We start from the raw sequence: 27,390 nt of genomic DNA, 5'->3' as shown, positions 1-27,390 counted from the left end.
CCCACATTCAAGAAGAGGAGATTGTATAGGGCATGAATACCCAGAGGGAGGGGACCCCTGTTAGCAGGGGGCTGTTTTCGAGGGTGCCTGCAACAGCTTCTGCACTTGGTGATACTCCAGCAAATATGTCACCCTATACAGAGAAAAAGCGATGCATGTCCGTGCATGCATAAGTATCCTTCAGACATTTACACTGTCTGCTAATTATTCCTGGGCGTGCAGGAATACTGAATATTCATGAAACTGTGACTGAGAATTCAGAATCACAATACTGAACAAAGAAATATTCTGCTCTTGTTCTAGCGAAGATGGAGTATAACAAGATTTTCAGAAGCATATTCTCTCTATGCCTAGATTATCATCATCACCTGCTTTAAGCAGAGCACATTGAGAAATTAACTTCTATTTCACAATTGAAATGGACAATCCCTCCACCACCACCACCCCCAAATAGCGTGTTGGGAAAGTTTCAGAGAATTTATAATGATTGAGAGTCTAGTAATGAACTTATTTCTCAAAGCAAGATTGCTTTTCTCACCTGATACATGTGGTTATTTAAAATATGCCATTAATAATGCGAAGAGTTGACTCATTGGAAAAGACTCTGATGCTGGGAGGGATTGGGGGCAGGAGGAGAAGGGGGCGACAGAGGATGAGATGGCTGGATGGCATCACCGACTCAATGGACGTGAGTCTCAGTGAACTCTGGGAGTTGGTGATGGACAGGGAGGCCTGGCGTGCTGCGATTCATGGGGTTGAGAAGAGTCGGACACGACTGAGCGACTGAACTGAACTGAACTGAATTAATAATGTCTCAGTAGAAATGAGAGCAGTGCATACAGGGCTACCATGTAGGGCCTTACATGTTGCTAGGAGACCGTCTGTCTTCATACTCCTAACCTTTGGGTGAGCCTGCCTTTGTGGTTTCCCACTCGGTATTAATGCAGACCTGAGGATAATTTCTCAGGTGTCACTTTCTATCAGTTTTACATCCACCTTTCTGGACAAAGCCTTCACTCAACTCTGCGGTTTCCTGTGCCTTCGTAAAAAGATGAAGCCTTGGAACAGGCGGTTCTGTGATCTGACCAATGTGCTAGTAGCAGCAGTATTTGGGGGAAAAGGGAAAATTGTTGAGTCCTAACTGATGCTTTTGAACCACCTTTGAAAAGGTCCCTGTTTTCACAAGTTACAATGAAGCTAATGTTTCTGTTATGAAAGCCCTCCACTGCCTTTTCAAATGTCTGCTTTTTTTTTTTTTAAACCACAGCAAAGGCTAACCGGTTTTCTCTCCAGCTTTACCGGATCAGGAGTTCTTCCTGAAAGACTGCCTCCCGAAAGACTGCCTCTGCCATTTAAACTACTTTGCTGCTACTTATCGGAAACTTAAAAGATGGCTTTTGGTTGTTGTAGTTTTTAATAGCGTGAGCTAATGTACTTTGGGCGATGATAGATTTCGGAGTTACTACTGCCTGAAGCTCCTTTTGTCAGGACGCCACCCTACTCTCCAAGTCACTTTTGGTCCATGACGAAACACAGACTTGTGTCAGGCCCCGAAGAGGTCTGTGAGTTGAGTATAAAGAAGGAGGTGGAAATCGCGAGGGAGGATTAGAACAAAAACTATTTTGCAGCCCCAACTTGGGTGCTGAGATTGCCCCCTGAAGTCAGTCATAAACGCTGTACGTCATGCGCCCTTATAATCCCTGGAAATGACGAAGGACAAGAGTGCCGATCATTTGAGGGGATGTGGGAAGAGGAGACTCGAGTTTTAAGGCCCAGCTTAGGCATTATTTGGTGCAAACAAAACAAAGGCAAAGCAAAAGCGAACACAGAGCCCCGTGTTTTCTAACATGATTTTCTAGCCTCAACACCAAACAGAAAAACTTTCTCTTCCTCCTTTCCCATCCTTTGTTTTCCTTGGAACTCCAGTTCTGGGCCCCGGAACCCCAACACCATCTTCCCGGATCCAGCACATCTTCGCGCGGAAACGACCAGGCTGGAGAGAGCCTCCCCCGGAGGGACGCAGGCGGACCGTAGCCCTCTTCCCTCCGCAGCCGAGGGCGCGCAAAGCCGGGGGCGCGGGCGGCTGCAGGGCCCGGCGCGCCACCGCGCGAGCTGCTGGGTCACCGCCCGGGCCGCGCCACCCGCTCCGCGAGGAAGTGACGACTGCGCCGTCCCGAGAGCAACAAAGTTTGAGTCTGCGAGCCCTGCTCGCCTGCGCCCCGAGCCCCGCGCCCCTCCGAGCGGCCCCGGGATCCAGCGCGCAGGTGAGTCGCGGGGCTCGGCGCTCCCCCTCCGCAGCCGCGGCGTCGCCGTGGGGGCCCCCGAAACGCTCGGGGTCCGGGCTCGGCGGCGCGGGCGGGGAGGGCCGGCGGCGCTGGGGTGGCGTGCGGGGGCCGCTGCAGGGAGCGAGCTCTGCAGCCGGGATCCAGGCCCCAGGCTGCGACCCTGTTTGGCCGCGGGATTTCAGAGCAGCCCGGGGCTGCAGCCGGGCCTCTCCAGGCACCATTGGCTAGCGCAGGGGCGCAGGGAAGGGGCTTCCCGCGGCCGGCGTCCGGGTCTAGTACTCCGCCCCGGGTGGGGGTGGGGGCAGCCATCCCGACAGGCTGGGCGCAGCCGTCCCCCAGCCCCCGCCCGGCTTCCCAGGGACGCGCGCTCTGACTCTTTGCAGCCCTCGCTGAGGTTGCTGGAAGGAAGTTAAAGGAGCTCCCCCCCCTGCCCGCCCCCCCACTTTTCTTTGCTTGGCCCGACAGTGAGGAAGAGCACAGCCACTTGGAAGTTTGGGAAACACCCCTACGCATTTCCAAAAGGCAAAACCCAGAACGGCCCCAAAGTCCCCTTTGAACGAATTCCTCTGACTCCCCCACCCCCTTCTCCTCCTACACCACGTCCCAAGCCCGACAGTAATCACTAAGGCCTAACACTTTGCAATTTAGCCATAAAAACTGTCAGCACACCCACATACATATGTGAGTGTTTTCTATATAAAACTCCCAAAACCGCTTCCAGTGGACTCTGAGGCATCTCGCTCTTTTTCTGTTCTTCCAAAACTGCTAGGGCTTGCAGGAATGTGCTTGGGAACTTCGATGGTGGTTCGCGCCGCCTTCGGTAGCCTCGTGGCGTAGGGTTTTTTTTTTTTTTAAAGAACAGCTGAGAAGTTTATGACATCTCTGCAAAGTAACTTGGGACTGGCGGGCCGGGCGGGTGGCGCCCGGGCTCCGGGGCTTGGAGTCTGGAACTGGAGCGGCCGCGGCCGCGTCGGGGACGCGTTGGTGTGTGCAGGAATGTTCGTCCGTGCGGTGGAGACTCCGACATGGGATGTCTAGAAGTTGAATGGAACAGTTCCTAGCAGCAGCTTCCTGCCGGCCTGTAATTACAGCATGATTGCACAGTCAGGCATTGTTGGCCTGGATGTTTATACACAGGCTATTGTGCAAGACCTCGGTGGCAGCGAACAAAACGCGCATTTGCATTGCAAATGCCCAGGACAGATCTAGGTCTGAGCTGCAGTCGCCGAGTTCTTTTCGGCCTTTCACCTTAGCGAGGTGATTTATTTCCTCGCCTCTCCCTTCACCTCGGATAATTTGCCAAATGGCCAGAGAAGTCGAGTGGACCCGGGAGGGCAGGATCCTTCCCCTCCCAACCTCAGGCAGCCTGAAAACTGTCCCAGGAATTGTACCCTTATTTGTGCCTGTAGAAAATGTGGGATGACGTCAGCAGGAAAAGGAGATGGGAGATGGCTATCGACCTCCCTAAACGGGAAAGCAGTTTGATTTAGCAAAATTGTATGGTGACTGGCTTGGGGCCTGGCTGCAAAGAGGACACGTCAGACATGTGTGACTGTGCTGGTGAGCTAGACTTTGAGCCGTCAAGTGTCAGATGTAGAAACTTAGTAGGTGGGTCCCTAATTCCTTTATTGTGTTCTGGGCAAAGGGAAAAGTGCTGGGTCTTTGAGACTGTTGTCTGTGGCCAGTGTCTGGGGTGGGGGTGGAGGAGTGACTCATATTCTTTTTCTCCAGAGGAACCCCTCCCTCCTTCCTGAGCAAGCCCGGCTACACGGACCAGGGTTGAGGGGGTCCTCACACCTTCTGAGCCACCGGACGGCAGGAAGGGAGCTAAGCCTTCAAGTGTGGAAATAAGGCAAACAGGTTTTCTTTGAGGGCCTCAGAGGTGGCTAACTGTAGCAGAGGGATTTAAAACAGAGTCACAAACATGGACAGGCTGCATGCTGGGCCTTTCTTCCAACATGCCAAATCTCAGCCCACTTTTTCCATGCCCTAGGCAGAAGGTTCTGCAAGGGCAACACTCGGCCCTGCTGAGGGAACTGTGTGACTCGGTGATGGGTACCCCTGGCCCGGCACCCTGGAGCTTCCCCGTGCCTGGCCTTCTCCCCAACCAAGGAACGGAGTTTCACCCAGAGGGAAAACACTGTTTTGCAACCTCATGCCAGCTGCATGTCACGGGCACAGTGACCATTTGTCCAACTAAAACATTAGGGCATAATCCCTGGCAGACACCTACGTGCTTCCAGAGACTCAAGGAAAAGCACGTGAAATCGGGACATTTCTGGAAAGTCTGGGACATCCAGACACAATTGCCACAGGGGAAGGAGGGCTAGAGCAAAAACACTGCAAAGGTGGGAGTTCCCATGAGTTGCAGTGTTGTGTACATTTGGGTTTTTACTGAACTTGACTGTCAAGGTCCTGTTAGTTGCATCACCTGACCAGGGCTACTTTAGTAAGAGCCCACTGGTACACAGCACAGTCTAAAGGGGAGGGGAGGGGAGCATTCCCTTCTGACTCCAGATTTTTTGTCTTCATATAGACCGTGCAGAGACTAAAAGTGCCCAAAGGCCCCCTGGGATTGTGGGAGGAGAGCGGGGGAGATGAACCTCTAGCAGAGGCCAAAGAAAGAAGGACTCAAGGCTTCCCTGGTGGTTCAGTGGATGAGAATCCGCCTGCCAAGGCGGAGGACTTGGGTTCTGTCCCTGGTCCAGGAGGATCCCACATGCTGAGGAGCAACCGAGCCCGAGTGCCACAACTGCTGAGCCAGTGCTCTAGAGCCTGTGCTCCGCAATATGAGAAACCACCACATCGAGAAGCCTGAGCACTGCAACTAAAGAGTGGCCCCCGCTCACCACAACTAGATAAAGACCTGTGCAGCAGCGAAGACCCAACGCAGCCAAAAAATAAATAAATAAATAAATAAATAAATAAAACTATTAAAAAAAGAAAAAGGAATCAGACACTCCCCACCCCTGGAACTGTAGAGCCGCCTGGAGCAATCGCCTGCCCTTGTCATCAGTTCAGCGTGGCTGATTTTTGTGCCTAACTCAGGCCCTTCCCTGGCTTGCTCAGCTTTGCCTCTGTATTTACAGAATTTGCAGTTGTACACAGCCCAGGTTAAGACTGGAAACTTAATCCTGACTTCCTCTCCCATTTTACGTAAATGCTGATTTATGGCCTAAAGTGACTGCCCGGTTTGTGGCCCCAGAACAGCCCTGCCTCCTGCCTCACTATGCATGTGTAGGAACAATACCAACAAAGCTCTGCATCAAAACTTGACAGATTTTTAAAAAATCACTTTATTGTTTTAAGAGGAGAAGCTGTTTGGGTAATTAGGAAGCTCCCAGTAGCTTTGACAAAAACTCTGAGCCTCCACTTGAGAGGGGCAGATGGGGAAGTCCCCCTGCAAGACAGTGGTCTTAGTGTGGAGGCCTTTTACGCTCTCAGGCCCAGCATTTATATTTCTGTTCATCTGCCTCCTCCCAGCTGCCTCCCTGCACCACAAGCCTGTGTTTTGACATCACAACTAACCTCCAAAAAAGGAGGCAGAACCACTCCAGCCAAAAGAGGGCATTCCAGACTCTGAAGAAAGTGCTGCAGTTTTCCAGATGACTGGTGGTTCTGTCCTGCAAATTTGTTTCCTTCTTTAAAATGTGCCCCCCTTCTTTTCTCATTCTCACTGAAGCATCTCTTTGTGAGACCCTTAAACCTTTTTCTTTTCTTCTTCTTCTTCTACATGACACAGGGCACTGCTTTACGACTTTCTGTCTCAAGTGCCACTTGAAATACACACAGGTCTTTGAATGAGCCTGGGATAAAGGGCTCCTCTGTAATCTCATTTAAAAACGCCTGTTTTCAAGGGTCACCCTCCTGCTCAGCAACCTTCAATGGCTCCCCACTGTCTGCACGGTAAGGATCAAACTTCTAAGCTGGCAGTCGGGGCCTCCCACACAGGGGTCTGGCCTCCACTGCTCTCCTGCCCTAACCCTCTTCTCTGACCCTGTGACCCGCTCTGTGTGTCTGTCCAAACTGCTGGTGGCAAGCGTTCCTACCTTTCATGCTTTCCCGGAAGTCTGGAATGCCTTCTCTTTCCTCTCTCCCACTTGGCTTAGTCTTGCTGTCCTTTTTAGCCTTGTTCTTGTTTCTCTCTTTAAGGATTTCCTCTGTTCCACCCTGTGGGCCTCTCCCTGAGATTCCAGTAACATCCACTGGGGCCCCCTGATGGAGGAACCTTAAAACTTGGTCTAGAGGACTTTCAGCCTTGGATCATAGCTTCAATAACATCTTTCATTTGGCTTCATAAATGTGCTTTTGGGTGGATCAGCATTATCACTTTTAACTATACTGCAAGTCCCTGTTTTATATATCTTTGTCCTCCCTGGTGTTCCCAGGGGATGTCTGATAAGGAGGATGATGGTGTGATGGTGAGGTTGTAGCAGTGCAGTGGTCTTCAGATATTGTTGGCTGTGCATAGGCACACACACCCGAGCCAAGCACCAAGAACCACAGTTCCCAGTCTTTATTCTGAACATCTAGCCACCTTCCTCCTTGAGCCTGTTAGCCTCTCTCTGGTACCTCCTGGCTTTGCACCTCATTGTTCAGCTTCTTTTCCAGTGCCTCTTCCCCCTGGGTGCTAGACAGATCTGTCCAGCTTCAGCATGGGCTCCTCCTTGTCTTGATTTGAACCTAGCTGACCTGCCCCAGGATGTCCTAAGCCTGAGCACTGGCTGAGGAGGGGGAGACCTTCATTTCCTGGGTTGGCCTGGTCCTCTAAGGGAACCAACTGAAAACAAAGAACTGGGGAACTCTCAGACAAGAATTATGAGTAAGGCAAAGAGATGCTTCCTGGTTGACTGTAGCTTTGATTTGCCCAAACAGGTATTGACCTATAAAACTAGACTATACTATAAAGCTGAGTCTTGGGGAGATCCTGGCTGAACCCTAACATCAGGCTTAACTGGGAGGATTCTGTTGACTCCACTCAGTTCTCGTGCTATTAATCTCAACCTTGCCGTATAAGCTAGAGTCTTTCTTTTTTAATTGAGATATAATTCACATACCATAAAATGCACCCCATATGCTAGATTCTTTAAAATTTTTATTTAAAAATAAAATCTGGTTGGGACTTCCATGGAAGTCAGTGGTTAAGACTCTGCTTCCAGTGCAGGGCTGTGGGTTTGATTCCTGGTTGAGTAACTAACATCCCACATGCCAAGTGGTGAGACCAAAAAGAAAATAAATAAATTTTAAAAATCTGATAGGTTCTTTTTTTTTTCCCCTCAGTTTTATTCTTCAAAGGATAATATACAACCCAAGTTGCCCATCAGCAAATGAATGGATTAAGATATATAATGTGAAGTTGCTCAGTCATTCCGACTCTTTGCCACCCCATGGACTGTAGCCTACCAGGCTCTTCTGTCCATGAAATTTTCCAGGCAAGAATACTGGAGAGGGTTGCCCATTTCCTTCTCCAGGGGGTCTTCCTGATCCAGGGATCGAACCAAGGTCTTCTGCTTTGCAGGCAGACACTTTACCATTTGAGCCATCAGGGAAGCCCATATATATATATAGGGAAGATATATAAAGAATGGAATATTATCCAGACGTTAAAAGACTGAAATCCTGCCATTTGCAGCTTCATGGATGGACCTAGAGAATATTATGCTTCGTGAACTAACTCAGAGAAAGATAAAACTGTATGATACCACTTACATGTGTAATCTGAAAGGTAATACAGATGAATGTATATGCAAAATAGAAACAGACTCATAGAAAACAAACCGGTGCTTACCAAAGGGGAAAGGAAAGTGAAAGAGACAAATCTGGGGTATAGGATTAGGAGACACAAACCTCTATGTATGAAATAGATAAGCAGCAGGCATATATTATATATAGCATAGGAAATTATAGCTGTGATCTTGTAATAATTTTTAATAGAATATAACCTATAAAAATACTGAATCACTGTGTTATACACCTGAAATAATATAATATTGTATATCAACTATACTTGGATTTTTAAAAAACAGGTAATACATATAGTTCAAAATTCAATAGGGGTAAGTTATACAGTATAAGTGTTAGTTTCTCAGTCATGTCCAACTCCTTACAACTGTGTGGACTGTAGCCTGCCAGGCTTCTCTGTCCATGGAATTCTCCAGACAAGAATACTGAAGTGGGTTACCATTTCCTTCTCCAGGGAATCTTCCCGACTCAGGGATCAAACTTGGGTTTCCTGTGTTGCAGGCAGATTGTTTACCATTTTAGCCACCAGAAAAGTCCATACAGTATAATAGTCAATATAGACAATAGATTACTATACAGATATATATATATTCTAAACAGCTGCTGTTGTTTAATTGCTAAGTCATGTCTCTTTGCTACCCCATGGACGGTAGCCCACCAGGCTCCTCTGTCCATGGGATTTCCCAGGCCAGAATATTGGAGTGGGTTGCCATTTCCTTCTCCAGGGGATCTTCCTGACCAAGGGGTCAAACTCAAATCTGCTTGGTGGGCGGATTCTTTACTGCTGAGCCACCAGGGAAGCTGATACGGATATAAACATATATAAATGGGCAATAGAATTAGAAAAATGATTATGTATTTTAACCTTGAGAGAAAGAAGACCTTTTTTAAAATTTTTATTTTTAGGAAGACCTTCTTAAGAAAAGGACAAAACAGAACCCATAAGAAAATATTGATAAATTTGATAACATAATATTTTGAAAAATTAATTTCCCATCCTCTAATGTTGCCCATTTCTTCAATCCTTAAGTGTCTCTGTCTTAGGCAACTACAATTTGTCATTTTTCAGCCATGCTTCCAGATGTGGCTTCTGCACATAGAAGAAAATATGAATATATAAACAAATGCTGGCATACCCTACAGAGTGTTCTGCATTTTGCGGTTTTCACTTTTAATGTGTCTTGGAGATTGTTCTATATCAGTGCCCATAGAGCCGCTTCACATTTTCCATCGGCTAAATTATATTCCACTGTCTGAAAATACCATCATTTATTTAACTGTTTTTTAAAAAATATTTATTTATGTATTTGATTGTATCAGGTCTTAGTTGTAGCACGCAGGACCTTCACAGCATCATATGGCCCACAGGCTCTCTAGTTGTGGCGCTCTGGTAGCCCCGTGGCATGTGGGATCATAGTTCTCCGACTAAGGATCGAACTTAGGTCCCCTACACTGCAAGGCAGATTCTTAACCACTGGACCCCCAGGGAAGTTCTTTAACTAGTCTGTTGTTGAAGAGCATGTGTGGGTTGTTTCCAGTGTTTTGCTGTTACATGCAATGTTGCAGTCAGTATGTTGAATTCAACTTTTAACTGAAGTTTCTTGATGTACTTATAAGGGTGAAACTGGGATTTTCCTAGAAAACTATTTCTGAAAAATTGTGCATAAACTGCACTTAATAAACCCACATTGTCTAGAGTCTGCTGTTTCACAAAATAATCAGTTTTTAGAACTGATGAGCCTTTTCTAGCTTTAGGACCTTAGGGACTGTTATCATCCTGTTTTATAGTAACCGTAGTAACAGCATCTCAGAGAATTTAAAGCTGGAAAGGGTACCTGAGGTAACTCATTTTTAACTAAAAGGTTCAGAGAGGATAAGTGACTTCTCTGAGACTACACAGCTGCTCAGTGGAACTCAGTCAGGCGCAACCCCCACGTTCCATTTTCTTTCACCATCCTGCATCGATCGTCTTAGTCATCATAATCAGCAGTTCCAGTATTTGTAAACCAAGGGTTTTGTTTACAGTGCTCTCTTTAGTTTCCTTCAGGCAGTACACAAAGATTTAAAAAGAAGAAACTTGAAAGAAAAACAAAACCAAAAGCCAGGGTGAAAGCGAGGTCTTTAGAAAGACAGTGGGGTGCTAGAAGCCCAGGAACACAGTTCTAGCACCCTCTGGGAAAGCCCATGAATGCAAGACTGACTGTTCTCACTGGGCATATGTAGAACAGCTACAGTTTTGCCAACACTGCATGTGGCCCAATCAGAGATCCCACCTGCCCCTTCTCTCCAGGAGGCTGGCAGTCAGCTTCTGAGGTTTATAGCCAGAGGGACCTGTCAGCTAAGAAAATGCAGTTTGGTGGAGTTGCATTTTCTGAGGATCAGATTCTAAACAGTGTGTCAGGACTTCCCTGGTGGTCCAGTGGCTAAGACCTGGAGCTCCCAGTGCAGGGGGCCTTGGTTTGATCCCTGATCAGGGAACTAGATCCCACATGCCGCAACTAAGAGTTCGCATGCCTCAGTGAAGATCAAGATCCTTTGTGCTGCAACTAATAAATAACAATAAAATAAAGTCAGTGTGAAAAGTGAAAAATAAGAATGCAATCAGGGTTAACCTTGAAAGTCCCTTAGTAGGGCAGCAGGCAGCTGGCAGACACACAAGCTCTTGATACTTCATCTTAGGCGGTTCCTCTAGTTCTGGAAGAAGGTGTTGTTTCTAAGGTCAGGCAGCAGATAAAGTGGTTGGCTTGAACTTGGGGGCTCTGTAGTATGAAATATGTGTGTGTTCAAACAGTACAGTCTCACCCAGCATGCTGAATGCTAGTACTGTGACATCCCGCAGGCAGCAGGCTCGGGGCTCTTTGCCCAGGCTCACCCTTGAACAGACGGCAGGTTTATAATTTAGGAAATAACCATAGGCGATTAAGCAAGAAAGGTTCTTTGAACAGGTGAGTAGGGTGTGATACAGAGATCCATGGAGTGGGTTTTAAACTTCAAGATTGCAAAGGAAGGACTTAAGCTTTGGGTGACCTGTCATTGCCGTGGGGCTGGGAGAGGGCAGTGCCATGCATGGCAGACACTTTGCTCTAAGGCCGTAGTCCTCCCCATCTGCTCTCCTTCTCTCTCCTTCACCTGTCTCCCCTCCCCAGCCTCCCTACTGCTGGCACTTGTAAGAGGCCTGCGAGGAATCTACCCCATGAGCCTACATCCGCTTCCTCTGTGGCCTCCCAACAGCGTGTGCTTGGGACAACTTAGGGGTCAAAGCCACTCTTGGATCCTCATTTCCACTTGCACTGGAGGTTGGGGAAGGCTCAGGATTTTCCTTCAAAGAGCCTGTGCTGATGTATCCAGCTAGCATTTCGGATGTGAATACCCAGTAGCAGTGGAATGCTGCCTGTCATGGTTTATAGAATGATTCCCCTTCCCATTCTTCATTCAGTCACTCACGCCATATGCAAGGTGCTGGGGATGCAAAGATAAAGAAGAGTCAGCCTCCTGCTTCAATGGGTTCACAGTCCCTGAGGGAGACAGACATGCACAAAAGCTAAGAGCCATTAGTGCCATGGATGTCAGGGTGAAAGGATTCAGGGGTGTGCAGGGCTCAGAAGCAGGATGGGGTCACTTCGTCCAGGCCAGAGGAGAGTGGGACCATGGGGCAAGGTCTACACGGCCCCAGTGCCTTGTCCCATACCTGTACCCAATGAAGGCTATGGAATCAATGAGGATGAGGCTTTCTGGAGGAGCTGGTGTTTGAGCCGAGTCCTGAGGAAGGAGTAGGCGTCCACCAGGTGGCAAAGGGGGTCAGGGCATTCAAGGCACAGGGAGCAACTCAGGCAGGGCCTGGTATGGAGGTGTGACACAACACGGTTTGCTCTGGGAGCTACAGCAGTGGGTGTGGTGGAGCGCTGGTGGGAGGGGGTGCAGAAAGGGGTGGGCGGGGGCCAGGTCATGGGCCAGCCATTGGTGTCAGCAGAGAGATTTGGACCTTACTCTGAGGGCAGTGGGAGCCCCTGGGGTCCCATGGATGTGTGTGTGTGTGTGTATGTGTGTGTATGAGGGAGAGAGAGGATCAGATTGTCTTTTTAAAGATCACTCACTGTGATATGGAGGATTGACCGGAGACGGGGAAGTTGGGCAGCAGAGGGACCAGTGAGGAGGTCACTGCAGGAGGTCAGTGTGGTCCCTGGGGCGAGATGAAAAAGAGTCAGAGCCAGAGCGGCACGGGAGGGAAAAGCTGGATTAGGAAGGTGTCATGGGAGTTGGGTTGACAGGCCTGGAGGTCCAACCAAATGAACAGAGCAAGGAAGAAGTTGGAGTGTTTGCTTAGCTTTCTACTTGAAACATAAGGGGGAAGGAGCAGGTTTTAGGGGAGGGACACTGAGTCTAATCTCTGGAGACAACTGCAGGACATTCGAGAAAGCAGTTCTAGTGGGCAGTTGGACACGTGGGTCTGGGGGCAAGATATACCACTGGAGGATGGCAGTGGGGAGCGTTGCTTCCCCCATGGACTCTAAGCAAGCTATCAATAAATGTATCATTTAAGTAACCAATAAACATATCATTTAAGTAAAAATGATTCCTTACTGTGCAGCTACAGCTTCTAGACGAGTTCCAGACAAATCCGATTACCTCCCATTAGCCCCCTGTTTGTCAGACATTCTGAAACAGACACTTGGGAATCACCAGGACACTGTTGGAGCTAGGGGACCTGATGGCATCACCCATGGAGAGCATGCAGTTGGAGGTGAGGGGATCCCCATTTAATGGGTACAGTACGAGGGAAGTCAGCAACGGAGACCAAGAAGGAAGGAAGGACATCAGGAGAGCTTGGTGCCACAGATGCCAAAGGAGGAGGAAGCGTTGCATTTTACGACAGCAGAGATCATTATTTTGTTCACCGAGTACAACACATGATACATATTTTCATATGTCTTTTATTGAGTTGAAATTGATCACCTATTCATCCCCGAGGACATCAAGAAAGAGAGGACTGAAAGGAATGATTGACTTAGGAATTTAAAAGTTCCTGTAGTTTTGCCATGAGTAGGCTCTTCTCATTTGATTTAACCTTTTGGAGAAATAGGTGGTACAGGTACCACCTGCCCCAGGGTTGGAATGACATGTGCAAGTTCTTGAACTCAGGTTTCTTGACTCCAAGTCCACCCTGCCCTGAACTGATGGGGAAACAGAGAAGAGTCCAAAAGAGTGGTAATGCTTTTAATTTCTGGTGTTAATTCCCCAAATTGGGGCATCTACTTAGAACCTGGGTAGGATGGATTGCTATATTCAGCATTTATGTCTTTTTGTTCATATCTGTGATTATAAGGTGGCTATAATCCTCTCCTATGTACGAGTATTTAAATGAGACTTTTCTTAGAGGGAAGGATAGAAGCTTGAGCAAAGGTGTTGTCTCGGGGGGCCAGAGGAGTCTGTAGAGGTCGAAGGACATACTGGGGTAATCTAGGTCTTTGGTCTGCAAAAGCAGAAGCAGACTCTGGCTAAATTAATGAGAAAAGGAATGTATTGGAAGGATATCTGGTGACTCACTGAATGTCCTGGAAATCTGGAGAAGGAGGCTCAGAAATCTATCAGGCTCTGTGCGAAGCTGCGTAGCTGGAACCGAAGACAAAGTGATGATGCCTCTGGCCTGGCTGCCAGCTAACCTGAATGCTGTCACCACGTCTGGAATGAGTTTTGAACTCTCCTTGATTCTTTGTGGTGTCACTCAATCCAGAGGCAGAGCCCAGGTGGAGCATCTGGTTGGCTGGCTTAGGTCACATGCCCATGTTCTCATACATTCTGGAGTTACAGCTTCCCCAGTGGCAAGTGAAACTCCTCCTTCCACAAGGACTCACAGCACCAGGTTCCTGAAACCTGAGGATGGGTGCACAGGCCCGGTGAACAGATGTCCATCATGGAAGCCAGAGCCCATCCTAACCCTCAAACTGGGAATATTGGACAGTGCAGTTCATAGGAAGTGGAGACAGGGCATCCCCTTTAGGCCACTGAAAATATCCACGTTTTGATCTTCTTTCTGAATCCTTTAGTTTCCAGCTAAACTTTAGGATCCTTTTGTGCTTTTGAGTGTTTTATTAGCAGTTGGGTTTTTCCTGTGGAATCTGAATGATTCCAGTGGAAAAGAGAGCTCATCCCAGCATCTGGATCCTCCCTAAACATTTGGAAAACTTCAGTGCTGCCTTGTAAGGACCGAGGCCAAGGCTTGGCTCTCTCTGCCTAACAGGCAGCTACAGCGTGAATTCTGTTTCTCCTCTGGATTGGGCAAGACCCACGGGGCCATGAGGTGTTTGGGAGGTGCTGTCTTGCTTTCCACTGGAGGTTGGAGTTTTGGCTTCAGGCTTGGTTTGTGGAGGCTTCCCTGGTGGCTCAGATGGTAAAGAATCTGATTCTGCCAGTAAAGAATCTCCTGCTGTGTGATTCTGTGCCATTCTTAGGTTTGATCCCTGGGTTGGAAAGATACCCTGGGGAGGGGAATGGCTACCCACTCCAGTATTCTTGCCTAGAGAATTTCATGGACAAAGGAGCCTGGCAGGCTATGGTTTGTGGGGTCACAAAGAGTCAGACACGACCCAGAGACTAACACTTTCACTTTTGCTTGGTGTGTGGAATGATTGCGGTCCCTGGTGCCCAAGCTGTCCAAAGCAACAGGACTGGGCCCTTCTCAAGTTCTGATGATGTCAACCTGGTGGAGGCGTTTTAGCCAATATCCTGGCTGAGAAAGAACTAAAGGAGCTAGGGCTTCATCTACCTGGGACTGTCAGCATTGCCAGTCACATCCCTGCCCAGTTTCTTCATCCAGACAGGTGTTGATTAGGTGAGCGCCAGCTCCCTTCCTGCCCCCAGGCCCTCTGGTGATAACTCTTTGAAGTAAGGGCATCTTGCATGAAATCTTGGTCATTCAGTTCCAGTAAACTTAGATGAAGCAGTTCATTTGCTTTAAAGAGAAAAATGCAGTTTTGAACTTTTGGACTCATGGCTGTGGTGGCTGCTAGTGTTTCAGATTTTTTCCCCTGGTGCCTGTTGGTGGGGAGCTGCTGCCTCCACGCAGCTGAGTGTGTTAAGGGCCGAGTTCTTGCATCCTGGACTGGAGGTGAGGCCTGAGCCTGAGGCCTGCTCACCAATGTGGGGTCAGGGTGACCCCCAGGAGGGACGAGCAGGAGTGTTCCGGGCCAGTGTTGGCTCTGGCACAATTTGCCCCCTTTGGCCCATTTCTGTCCAGATGAAACGGAATCGCGTTAAAAACAACACTGAAGCAGAAAAAGAAGTCTTGAGGGATCTGAGTTATGTTACTGAAACACAGCTTTGATCGTGAAAGTGAAAGTGTTAGTTGCTCAGTCATATCCGACTCTTTGCGACCCCACGGACTGTAGCCTGCCTGGCTTGTCTGTCCATGGAATCCTCCAGGCAAAATCATGTCACCCCTCTTAAAAACCTTTCAGGGCTGCCCAAGTCCTGCAGGAGGAAGCTCCCCATCCTCAGAAAGGCACCCTAGGGCCTGGGAGCCCCAGCCCACCTCTCCTGCCGCACGCACTTCCCTCAAGCCGCCCTTTATGTTGTCTCTGCTCCTCAGCACGGCGGTCAAGCCCCTGTGCCTTGTGCGGTGCTGGCCCCCTGCCTGGAACGTCCTCCCTGTCCGTTTGCTGGCAGATGCCCACAGAGCCGGCCAGAAGTCACCTGCTTCCTTGCTGCCTTCCTGAGCCTCCACCCTAGCATTTCTAGTCGCACTTCCCCATAGGAGGAGGCTGGCATCAGCCGCAGGTGTGCCTGGCTCCTCCCTGGCCTGGCACAGGTAGGTGTCGGTGATGTGACTGGAAGGGTGGCCTGAGGGGATGTGAGGATGCAGGGGGAGGCGGGGGACAGGCCCAGGACCTGGCCTAGGTCCAGGGCACTTGTGGTGGGTGAGCTGATAGTCTCCCTTGGCACCTGCGGATGGAGCCAATACCCTGGGGGTTTTGCTGTTGCTCTGAGCCTGAGGGAGACCCGGGTGAGGAGAAGAAGGGGATTTAGGGCCACAGAGAGCCAGCACCTGGGTCCCCCTCATCCTGGAGAGGACTCTGAAGAGGCGGTGGCGGTTAGGAGCTGGTTTGAAGGTGGCAGAGACTTCCCTCCCCCATCAGCCCAACCCCTGAAGAAGGAGAAACACAAGCTGCCCTCGGAGGACGTGCCCGGCACTGTCTGCCGGCTTTGCACAGAGAAGGAACTGGGAAGAACGAGTCAGCCGACCTTGAGGTTTTAAAATGAAAGCCCTGTTGAGCCGAGTGGTGGTCAGGACGGGCTGCACTGCAGCTTTTCCTGTCGGAGGGGGCGGACGAGCACCCCCTGACGACGACTGCAGCAGGGTGCCGCAGGAGCCCCAAAGCAGGCACTTGGGGTCTCCTTCTGTCTATAAAATGAGATACTTAGACACATGTGGTTCTTTTCCTGCTCAGAAATTCCCCAAACCTGTGAACGGAGCCTGGCAGGCTGTGTAATTTATGATGCCTCACAGTGGGACCCGTGTTACCTCTCAGGGGCCCTCCTGGTGTGGAACAGTTATCAGGGGTCTGCATGCCACTTAAAGAGAGAGCCGTGGAAAAGCATCTTTCCTGCCATGGCTGATGGGGTAGACTTTCTTTCTGAAAATATTTTCTTTCTCCAAGTCGGCCTCCCTTAGCTGCTGAGCCTATACTCACATAGTCTACTTGACTGCCGGTGAGTGCGTGGCCTCTGTTGTTTGCAAAATATGTTTGCAGAACCCGAAAGCACATAGTATTTCTAGAAGCTCCTTTAGGAACCCACTGAAGTGTGTCTTTGTTCTTGGCACCTGGAAGATCAGCCCAGAGGAAGCTTGGGTGGTGGGGTGGGGTTGATGTCCTGGGGAGGTGTTGGCCCACTTGCAGATTTCTTTTCAGATCTGCTTTTGTTTCTGCCTCCTTGGGACCAGCTCCCTCTTCCTGTCCATCTCAGTCCTCCACCTTCTCACCCACATCTCTGGCCTCCTTCCTCATCCCTCCCCAGCAAATTCAGTGGAGCTCCCTCTAACATCCATTCAGTTGTAGGGTTTATGCTCCAGATGCCCAACCCACAGGGGGAGCTGGGAAAAGTGGACTGACTTTAAGGGTAGATGTTGATTGGCAGGATTGGAAGGTGTTGTCAAGAAAACTACTTTGGAAAATAGATAATCCAGATAACTCACACAGAGAAATATATCTTTAAAATGTAGAACTTGAAGCCATAAAAAATGTTAATTTCCTTTTATGTATTAGTATTACTACTGGGAATTTATTCTAAGGAAATAATTCTAGATAAGAAAAGAGCTATACACACCAAGATATTTGTAACAACATCATTTGAAATAGCAAAAAACTGTTAAACAGCCTGAGTGTTCCACATGGCTACATAATTTGTGATACTTAGACTCAGTGGACTATTGTGCCAACAATAGTCTAGTATGAAGTAGTATGAATAGTCTGTTAGCCTAGTATGAAGATGATATTAATTCATGGGAAAATGTTGAAGAATTGTGGAAAAAATGGCTTCTGCTTTAACAGGCAAAACTGCACATATACTTATTCAATGAGGGCATAAAAACTGGTCACATTGGCTGTGGTATAAATTGGGATAAGGTAAAAAAAGATTTTACCTGGAGGATTCCATGGACAGGGCGGCAGTGAGGAGATACCCCTCGTCCAAGGTAAGGAGCAATGGCTGCGCTTTGCTGGAGCAGCCGTGAAGAGATACCCCATGCCCAAGGTAAGAGAAACCCAAATAATACGGTAGGTGTTGCAAGAGGGCATCAGAGGGCAAACACATTGAAACCATACTCACAGAAAACTAGTCAATCTAATCACACTAGGACCACAGCCTTGTCTAACTCAATGAAACTAAGCCATGCCCATGGGGCAACCCAAGATGGGCGGGTCATGGTGGAGAGATCTGACAGAATGTGGTCCACTGGAGAAGAGAATGGCAAACCACTTCAGTATTCTTGCCTTGAGAACCCCATGAACAGTATGAAAAGGCAAGATGATAGGATATTGAAAGAGAAACTCCCCAGGTCAGTAGGTGCCCAATATGCTACTGGAGATCAGTGGAGAAATAACTCCAGAAAGAATGAAGGGATGGAGCCAAAGCAAAAAGAATACCCAGCTGTGGATGTGACTGGTGATAGAAGCAAGGTCCGATGCTGTAAAGAGCAATATTGCATAGGAACCTGGAATGTCAGGTCCGTGAATCAAGGCAAATTGGAAGTGGTCGAACAAGAGATGGCAAGAGTGAATGTCGACATTCTAGGAATCAGCAAACTGAAATGGACTGGAATGGGTGAATTTAACTCAGATGACCATTATATCTACTACTGCGGGCAGGAATCCCTCAGAAGAAATGGAGTAGCCATCATGGTCAACAAAAGAGTCCAAAATGCAGTACTTGGATGCAATCTCAAAAACTACAGAATGATCTCCGTTCGTTACCAAGGCAAACCATTCAATATCACAGTAATCCAAGTCTATGCCCCAACCAGTAACACTGAAGAAGCTGAAGCTGAACGGTTCTATGAAGACCTACAAGACCTTTTAGAACTAACACCCAAAAAAGATGTCCTTTTCATTATAGGGGACTAATGCAAAAGTAAGAAGTCAAGAAACACCTGGAGTAACAAGCAAATTTGGCCTTGGAATACGGAATGAAGCAGGGCAAAGACTAATAGAGTTTTGCCAAGAAAATGCACTGGTCATAACAAACACCCTCTTCCAACAACACAAGAGAAGACTCTATACATGGACATCACCAGATGGTCAAACACCGAAATCAGATTAATTACATTCTTTGCAGCCGAAGATGGAGAAGCTCTATACAGTCAGCAAAAACAAGACCAGGAGCTGACTGTGGCTCAGACCATGAACTCCTTATTGCCAAATTCAGACTGAAATTGAAGAAAGTAGGGAAAACCACTAGACCATTCAGGTATGACCTAAATCAAATCCCTTATGATTATACAGTGGAAGTGAGAAATAGATTTAAGGGCCTAGATCTGATAGATAGAGTGCCTGATGAACTATGGATGGAGGTTCGTGACATTGTACAGGAGACAGGGATCAAGACCATTCCCATAGAAAAGAAATGCAAAAAAGCAAAACGGCTGTGTGGGGAGGCCTTACAAATAGCTGTGACAAGAAGAGAAGTGAAAAGCAAAGGAGAAAAGGAAAGATATAAGCATCTGAATGCAGAGTTCCAAAGAATAGCAAGAAGAGATAAGAAAGCCTTCTTCAGCGATCAATGCAAAGAAATAGAGGAAAACAACAGAATGGGAAAGACTAGAGATCTCTTCAAGAAAATCAGAGATACCAAAGGAACATTTCATGTAAAGATGGGCTTGATAAAGGACAGAAATGGTATGGACCTAACAGAAGCAGAAGATATTATGAAGAGGTGGCAAGAATACACAGAAGAACTGTACAAAAAAGATCTTCACCACCCAGATAATCACGATGGTGTGATCACTGACCTAGAGCCAGACATCCTGGAATGTGAAGTCAAGTGGGCCTTAGAAAGCATCACTACGAACAAAGCTAGTGGAGGTGACGGAATTCCAGTTGAGCTATTCCAAATCCTGAAAGATGATGCTGTGAAAGTGCTGCACTCAATATGCCAGCAAATTTGGAACACTCAGCAGTGGCCACAGGATTGGAAAAGGTCAGTTTTCATTCCAATCCCAAAGAAAGGCAATGCCAAAGAATGCTCAAACTACTGCACAATTGCACTCATCTCACCCGCTAGTAAAGTAATGCTCAAAATTCTCCAAGCCAGGCTTCAGCGATATGTGAACCGTGAACTTCCTGATGTTCAAGCTGGTTTTAGAAAAGGCAGAGGAACCAGAGATCAAATTGCCAACATCCGCTGGATCATGGAAAAAGCAAGAGAGTTCCATAAAAACATCTATTTCTGCTTTATTGACTATGCCAAAGCCTTTGACTGTGTGGATCACAATAAACTGTGGAAAATTCTGAAAGAGATGGGAATACCAGACCACCTGATCTGCCTCTTGAGAAATTTGTGTGCAGGTCAGGCAGCAACAGTTAGGACTGGACATGGAACAACAGACTAGTTCCAGATAGGAAAAGGAGTACTTCAAGGCTGTATATTGTCACCCTGCTTATTTAACTTCTATGCAGAGTACATCATGAGAAACGCTGGACTGGAAGAAACACAAGCTGGAATCAAGATTGCCGGGAGAAATATCAATAACCTCAGATATGCAGATGACACCACCCTTATGGCAGAAAGTGAAGAGGAACTAAAAAGCCTCTTGATCAAAGTGAAAGTGGAGAGTGAAAAAGTTGGCTTAAAGCTCAACATTCAGAAAACGAAGATCATGGCATCCAGTCCCATCACTTCATGGCAAATAGATGGGGAAACAGTGGAAACAGTGTCAGACTTTATTTTTTGGGGCTCCAAAATCACTGCAGATGGTGACTGCAGCCATGAAATTAAAAGACGCTTACTCCTTGGAAGGAAAGTTATGACCAACCTAGATAGCATATTCAAAAGCAGAGACATTACTTTGCCAACAGAGGTTCGTCTAGTCAAGGCTATGGTTTTTCCTGTGGTCATGTATGGATGTGAGAGTTGGACTATGAAGAAGGCTGAGCGCCAAAGAATTGATGCTTTTGAACTGTGGTGTTGGAGAAGACTCTTGAGAGTCCCTTGGACTGCAAGGAGATCCAACCAGTCCATTCTGAAGGAGATCAGCCCTGGGATTTCTTTGGAAGGACTGATGCTAAAGCTGAAACTCCAGTACTTTGGCCACCTCATGTGAAGAGTTGACTCATTGGAAAAGACTCTGATGCTGGGAGGGATTGGGGGCAAGAGGAGAAGGGGATGACAGAAGATGAGATGGCTGGATGGCATCACCGACTCGATGGACATGAGTCTGAGTGAACTCCAGGAGTTGGTGATGGATAGGGAGGCCTGGCGTGCTGCGATTCATGGGGTCGAGAAGAGTCGGACACGACTGAGCGACTGATCTGATCTGAAAACAAGATTTAGGTGACGTGGTCATGAATGGAGTATTTGTGTGTTTAAAATTGCTTTATATATATATATACATTTATATAATACTTTAATATATATTGTATTTATATCAATATCTCATTTAGTATTCTTGCCTGGGAAATCCCATGGACAGAGGAGCCTGGTGGGCTACAGGGGTCACAAAAGTGTCAGACACGACTTAGAGACTAAATAACAACAATATTTATATCAATATAACACGTTATATATTAATACACTTTACTATATTATACTTGGGATTCCCTGGTGGCTCAGAGGTTAAAGCTTCTGCCTGCAATGCGGGAGAGCTGGGTTCGATCCCTGGGTCAGGAAGATCCCCTGGAGAAGGAAATGGCAACCCACTCCAGTATTCTTGCCTGGAGAATCCCATGGACGGAGGAGCTTGGTGGGCTACAGTCCAACGGGGTCAAAAAGAGTCAGACATGACTGAGTGACTTATATTATACTTATATAACATTATATCCACATACTTTAATATACATTATATTTATACAACATTTATATTTGTTGTTGTTGTTCAGTCCCTAAGTCGTGTCTGACTTTATGACCCCATGGACTGCAGCACACCAGGCTTCCTTGACCTTCACTATCTCCTGGAGTTTGCTTAAACTCATGTCCACTGAGTCGATGATGGCATCCAACCATCTCATCCTCTATCACCTCCTTTTCCTCCTGTCCTCAGTCGTTCCCAGCATCAGGGTCTTTTCTAATGGTTGATTCTTCACATCAGGTGGCCAAAGTATTAGAGCTTCAGCTTCAGTCCTTCCAATGGATATTCAGGCCTCCCTTGGTGGCTCAGATGGTAAAGAATCCGCCTGCAATGCGAGAGGTCTGGGTTCGATCCCTGGGTTGGGAAGATGCCCAGGAAGAGAGCATGGCAACTCACTCCAGTATTCTTGCCTGGAGAATCCCCATGGACAGAGGAGCCTGGTGGGCTACAGTCCATGGGGTCACAAAGAGTCAGACACAACTGAGTGACTAAGCACAGCACACAGCACAGGTGTTCTTTAGGATTGACTGGTTTGATCTCCTTGCTGTCCTACTTTAATATATATTATACTTATATAACATATCAATGTATAAGCTTATATATATTTTACTTATATTACATAATTATATACTTTTCTTTAAAAAAAGACCTTAAGGTATCAATGTCTTTGGATCTGGGTGGGAGGGAGGCCCCAGGGGAGGAACTCCAAACCTCCCATCTGCTACCACCTGAAAGAAAGAATTGGTATGTCTTATCAGCACGCTGCACTGCAGGGGCTGGAGAAGTCAGATTGGCTAACTGAGTCTTTTAGTAACAGGAGGCCTGACTTCATAGGCTGACTAACTACATAACTTTGGGGCTCCCAGCATGGACTCTGCCTGGTGCAGGCAATCCCCAGTGGCCTCAGAGTCCCAGATGATTGTTCGCACCTGGGTTTCCAGGGCTCCAGCTCAGTGAGCACATGTGGCCTTGAAGTTGAGACTCTGGCTCTGAGCTGCCCACTCACCTCTGCCTGGTCCCACAGGCCTAGCCACAGCGGGAGGCAGATTCTCTCTTCTGTCTGCATTTCACACAGGCAGCAGAGAGGGTGTGATTTGCAAACTGACCTCCTGTGGCCCTGCCTGACCCAGGTGGAGCCCCAGTGACTTTGTGTCTTGGGTGTTTGCAGGGTTGCACATATTCATTATAGTATTGAAACTTAGAAAATTAGAGTTGCCCTTTAACCAACCTCGGGGTGGGGGGGAGCTTCCCTTGTGGCTCAGCTGGTAAAGAATCCTCCTGCAATGCGGGAAACTTGTGTTCGATCCCTGGGTGGGGAAGATCCCCTGGAGAAGGGAAAGGCTACCAGAATACTCCAGTATTCTGGCCTAGAGAATTCCATGGACTGTATGCAAAGAATCAGACACGACTGAGCGACTTTCACTTCACTTTAACCAAGCTCAGGAAGGAAGCCCCCACGTTCATCCAGTCTCTCTCTCTCTGGCTTGGCCGGCAGGGCCCTCTGACCCCTCCCATCTTGCCAAGAGCTCTGCTGGGACTTGCAGCTGCAGGTGTGGCCTGTGGCTGAGCAGCTGACTGTCTTCTGACCATCTCTGACCACCTTGTGTCTCTGGCATCTCAGAACCTTGAGACGCCTAGTGAACGGCCTTCTTACCCACCACTCCCCCTTGGATTTGCCTCCCTGTGTGGAGCCTTCTCCCTGTCTTTTTTTTTTTAATTGGAGTATAGTTGCTTTACACTGCTGTCAGTTTCTGCTGTATAGCAAAACAAAACGGCCATCTATCCCCTCTTTTTTGGATTCCTTTCCCATTTAGGTTGGGCTTCCCTGGTGGCTCAATGGTAAAGAATCCACCTGCAGTGCAGGAGATGCAGGAGATGTGGGTTTGATCCCTGAGTCAGGAAAATCCCCTGCAGAAGGGCATGGCAACCCACTCCAGTATTCTTGCTGGGACAATCCCATGGACAAAGGAGCCTGGTGGTCTCCCTTCCATGGGGTTGCATAGAGTCAGACATGACTGAAGTGACTGAGCACATGTGCCCGCCCGTTTAGGTCACCACAGAGCTCTGAGTAGAGTTCCCTGTGCTATACAGTAGGTTCTCATTAGTTATCTGTTTTATACACAATAGTGTATATACGTCAGTCCCAATCTCCAAAATTTATCCCCAACCACCGCCCCTCTCCCCAGCTTTCTGTCTCAGTATCCATGCATTTGTTCTCTACGTCTGTGTCTCTATTTCTGCTTTGCAAATAAGATCATCTTTGCCATTTTTCTAGATTCCTCGTCTACGTGTTAAGACATGATGTTTGTTTTTCTCTTTCTGACTTACCTCACTCTGTACGACAGACTCTAGGTAGCCTTCTCGGTGGGGAACTTTCTTGTCACGTGGAGTGTCTGGAGGGCCCACGATCATTCTTTCCCCTGTGGTTAGCACAGTCCAAGGCAGGAAATGGAGACTCCTTGTGTTGTTTGGAGTCCCAGGGTGGGTGGAGCCGGGAGAGCCCTGGGCAGACCTCGCTCGAGTGGGCAGGTTGGAGCCTGCAGACGCAGAAGCCACTGCAACAGAATGTGTGGAGAGATGGGTTTATCACAAGCCTACATGCGCTCAAGCCAGATTCCAGAACTCTCAAAAATTTGGAGTTTGTTCTTCCATCATCAGACTGAAATAGGGCCTTGTGGCTGGAGGTTTGCCGGGGTCAGAGGGAAACTGGAGAGCGTGTGGGCCCAGGGCTTGCCTGGATACTCACGAGGGTACTCAGGCCAGTTTCATGTCCTTCCTGTCACACAGGCTTGTACGTGGGTGTCACTCAGGTTGTGCGTGGGTGTGGGTTTCTCTGGAATATCGTGTTCATTCTTCGATGCTGTGGTCCCATTCCCATCCCCTGCAGTGATCTCGAGCCAACTCCAAAGGGACCACTGCTGGTTGGTGTACTAACTGATACAGAATCTAAGTAACAGGCTGTCTTCCTGAGCCCAGGACCCAGCAATAACTGCTCGTCTCAGTTCCCTAATTTAGAGACCACGTGCGTGCCCCAGGGTTGTCAGCAGCTCAGTTTCTTGTAGCTTGAAACACATTTCCATAGAAACATGCTATAAATGGTAGTTGGGCTGGTTCCTAGGCTAGCCCGCAAAGAGCCCCAGTGTCACCTACGAAGTTGCTGAAATAAGGTATTAGTAAAATTGAGAGCGCAAATGCAGCAGTATTAAGAGCTAGCACCCAGGACTCTGGAGGTTAAACGGTGCGGGGTTATTTGTGTCACTTTGTTTCTTGGGCAGAAGTGTCTTTCAGAGCCCTCCTCCTGCCCACAGTCATAACCCTCCTCTCCCAGTTTACATTCCTTCTTCCTTCCTCATCAAGGCAGGGGGCAGGACCTACCTGTGCCTGGGACCTGGGCTGGGGTATGTTTATAATGAGGAAATTCTGTCCAAAGGCCTTTACATCATCAATATCATCATTACCATCATCATCATTATCATCATCATCATTATTTAAACCATCTTGATCAACTTAACAGAATAAACATTACACCTTGGCAATTTGCAGTTTGGAATTTTCTGATGGCTGCAAAATGTTCCTACGGAGTTTTAACATAGTTAAAAAGTCCCCCTGTACTATTTTTTGTTCTGATTCTGTCACTTAACATGAGTTCATCGAATGGTTTCATCAGATTGTTTCCTCATGTCAACCTTTTATATTTCATTCTGTTACCATACCATACTGTAATCTGAATGGAGTTCCATTTGGGGGGAGTCTAAATACAGGCTCCTATGAGCCTCTTTTATAAAGACTCCTTTGAGGTGGTAGTTTGAGTTGTTTTCATGGGATCTGGTCTCCTGACTGTAATAACCTGATCAAGTCTTCAACTCTTGAAACACAATGTGGAATCACATCCTAGAAGGATCTGAGCAGTTTACAGCAGCACCTCAGTGTATCTGCAGCTGTTTCCTGATGACCTGCCAACAGCAGCTTTCTGGTTTAATTTATTTACTTATTTTCACATTGACTCGGGTCATAATGGCTCCTTAATGGTGTTCTAATTTGCATTTCTCAAATTGCTGCTGAGACCCGGCATTTTTCCTCCTGATGATTTACTGTTTGTCTTTCCTTATGTGTCAAACTGTGCTCATCTGTGACTGCAGGGCCTCCCCCGCTTACAATTTATCTCCTCGGTACCACTTTCCTGTTGGGAAATACAAAGTCCTGCCTTCCTCCCTGCCTCCTGGATGGGGCCCCGCCCCTCGACCTGGGCTAACTCCTCTCCACATCTGCCTGGACTGAGGCTCTGGGTGGGGGTGGGAGGTACCCACGAAGAGGGTACTGTGCCTGTGATGGAAGCAGAGGGGAGGTAGGTGCCAGGCAGGGGTTTGCCTGCTCGTTCTGAAATAGGTTCATTAAAGTGACCTCCTTGGAGGGAGGCTGTGCTGGGAGATTCTGGGAGGAGCCAAAGGCAGGTAAGGGCTGCAGAGGGCACCTGAGTGCATCTGGTTTAAGGATCACCCACTGAAAGGCCGGTAGGGAGTAGGGGGATCTCAATAACAGAGGCAGGCTGGGTGTAAGAGAACAGCACAGGCTAGATGATAAATGACAGTGACCCGTGGCCTAGGAAGGGGTGGAATCTGTGGAAAATTGGAACGTGTACCTCCCATCACAGTGCCTGGCACAGCTACTTGACTCCACCCCGGAGAAGGAGGGCCCAATGTAAGCAATGTTCCTTTTTTTTTTTTTTTTAATGATAAACCAGAAATCCCGATTTTTAACTTAAATCTCCTGATTTAAATAAATGTTTGGAAATACATTTAATTCAATAAAAATAAAATACATTATATAGGTCAAATGCAGTGTATCTGGGAATGAGCCTGGCTTGTGAGCCTCCAACCTGTGACCCCTCATTACTTGATGGTTTTTCTGGGAAAACAGACCCAAGGAGGCATCCTCATATAGCAGAGATCAGGACTCAGAAAGCCCGGCCGTCAAGTACCATCTGTCTGACCTTGGAAGAGCTGTTTAACCTTATCTATAAAAAAGAGGATAATGGCTTCCTCAGGGTGCTGGGTGGACCCGTCGGGGTTGCATCATGTCAAGCATTTAGTAGATGCTCAGTTAATGTGTTGATAGGTCCTGCATGGGGTCATCTGGAAAATTAAGGGAAGAGCTAGGCCCAGAACGTTGCTCTCCTGACTCTTTGTTCAGAGCTTGTTTCACATCACATTGGCCTGCTTTCATGGGAATTTTCAGAGATGTCCAGACACAGGGGTCCTTCTGACCTCTGGGAAAATACAAGTCACTTTATGAGAGCTTGCCTGACAGTTACTGAGCTCATGTAACGGGGACTTAGCTCTGTGGGCTTTGCCTTGCAGTCCCCAGAACCCAGGAGATCCACTCTCAGTAGCAGTAGTAATAGTAATAATCACAACATACAGGGAATTCCCTGGCAGTCCAGTGGTTAAGGCCCAGTATTTTCACTGCCAGGGGCTGGGTTCGATCCCTGGTTGGGGAACTAAGATCCTGCAAGCTGTGTGGCAAATAATAATAATAATAATACCATATACCATTGACCCTAAGAAGCCAATGATTGTGAAACAACCATTATTTTATGCAAACTATGAAAAAGAAAATGCTGCTAGTTAAACCATGATGTGCTGTCAATTGTAAGATGCATCCTGATTTCAGAGATATTAAAATGGGGGAAATGTGCATCTTAGAATGGAAGAAACAGAATGGTAATAGTGATAGTAACAGTTACATCTTATTGCTTACCTCAAATTTTCACAAATATTTTATTTGTGCACTTATCAACAGGCATTTAAT

General features: G+C 47.6%; 1 protein-coding gene and 1 long non-coding RNA gene across 2 annotated transcripts in view; one reads left to right on the top strand and one right to left on the bottom strand.

Moving 5' to 3' along the window:
* Positions 1-2,123: 2,123 nt before the first annotated feature.
* ELMSAN1 (ELM2 and Myb/SANT domain containing 1) overlaps positions 2,124-27,390 on the top strand; it is a 72,688-nt gene continuing 47,421 nt past the window's right edge. Inside the window, exon 1 of the mRNA XM_027552379.1 lies at positions 2,124-2,264. The gene's annotated coding sequence lies outside the window, so the exon portion shown is untranslated. The remainder of the gene's footprint in view (positions 2,265-27,390) is intronic.
* LOC113899093 lies at positions 2,750-27,045 on the bottom strand. Its single transcript, XR_003512829.1, has 3 exons — positions 24,329-27,045; positions 23,911-24,137; positions 2,750-3,364 (listed from the first exon to the last, which is right to left on the bottom strand). It is a non-coding gene; the product is annotated as an uncharacterized LOC113899093 (long non-coding RNA).

This window comes from Bos indicus x Bos taurus, chromosome 10 (genome assembly GCF_003369695.1).
Source record: "Bos indicus x Bos taurus breed Angus x Brahman F1 hybrid chromosome 10, Bos_hybrid_MaternalHap_v2.0, whole genome shotgun sequence".
NCBI lineage: Eukaryota > Metazoa > Chordata > Mammalia > Artiodactyla > Bovidae > Bos > Bos indicus x Bos taurus.
This window is presented reverse-complemented; position numbering and strand designations above follow the sequence as displayed.